The following is a 1,301-nucleotide window of genomic DNA, read 5'->3' on the forward strand; positions in this document are numbered from 1 at the left end:
ACAGGGCCCCCCCGGCCAACCCGCACACGAGTAAGGAAAGAGCGGCCCCTCCTCCAGGCACTTCTCCTCGAGGCTCCAGACCCGACCCCAGAGCACTCGAGTTTGGCTATTCATATCGTGGATTCTGTTTCCCCGATCACCATGATCTTCCCTGTCGAGGCTGATGTCCCCGACTCACTAGCTGCTCCAGACCTGACACCTGAGTCTCATGATATTAGGGCTCCGGATCCCGGATTGAGTTTGCCCTGCGACCATGGAGAGATTGCCGATCATCATATCCCTTCAGAGCTCCGATCTTTTTCGGATGACCTCGACACGACGGTTGTGGGCTTTAATACCCATTGTACCGACGTTCCTTATGATGTGGAGATCAGCGATGCAGAGGATCAGCATTTTGGGTATGGTGGGACCCACCAGCATTCCGAGCACCAGAGTGGCAAGGACCGCGATTCTGATCACTTATTGGATCAAGATGTTTACTTCTTCCTCCACATGCAAATTTATTAGAACATGCCGATTGTCTAATAAAGAAATTTGAGATTTTCCAAGTAATCCCAATGATGCAAAAAATTTCCGGATTAATTCCCAACGAGGTCGGTTGTGGGAAACCTTACCGACCAACGTCAATTTGAAAGGAGCGGCCATCGCTTGAACTTCGTCAGTGGAAAAGTGCACGCTCGGCTCTCCTTCGAACGAAGAGACAGACTTGATTGGAACCGTTGGGGGCGCAGGCCCATTGATGATATCAACGAACGATTTTTTGAGAGGCTTGTGACGATTTGGGTTGGGGTCGGAATTTAGGATAGAGGCGTATGTCGGGCCGAAATTGGGTGGGTGTTGAGGATGGTTATGGGCTTGCGGAAGGTGAGTATTTTCTTTTTGGTTTTGGTTATGGGCTGGATGGCTTAAGTTGGAGTGGTGGGCTTTGTTTGAAGTAGTGGATTGAGGAGGAGTTTGGGCTTGGGGGTTGAGGGTGTTATTTTGGGCTTGGGGAGGAGGAATTGGGTTGGTTGAGATATGGGGTAACGTGTGAGGTGGATGGGAGGATGTGGTGGGGGAAACATGTGTGGTGTAAGAGAATGTGTTTGTGTTTTGGGGAAACGTAGAGGTGGAAGTATGATGAAGAGGAGTGGGGACCACGGGTGGGGGATGGGTGTTGGGTTGGGTGGGGGACAAAGGGAGGTGGGGGATTAAAATATTGGGGTGAGAAGGAGTGGTGTGTGAGATTTTGTTGGAGGGAAACGTGGAAGTGGAAGGGTGATGAGGAGGAATGGGGTCCACGGTATGTGGGTGTTGGGATG

Source organism: Citrus clementina, unplaced genomic scaffold (genome assembly GCF_000493195.1).
Source record: "Citrus clementina cultivar Clemenules unplaced genomic scaffold, Citrus_clementina_v1.0 scaffold_5, whole genome shotgun sequence".
Classification (NCBI taxonomy): Eukaryota; Viridiplantae; Streptophyta; class Magnoliopsida; order Sapindales; family Rutaceae; genus Citrus; species Citrus x clementina.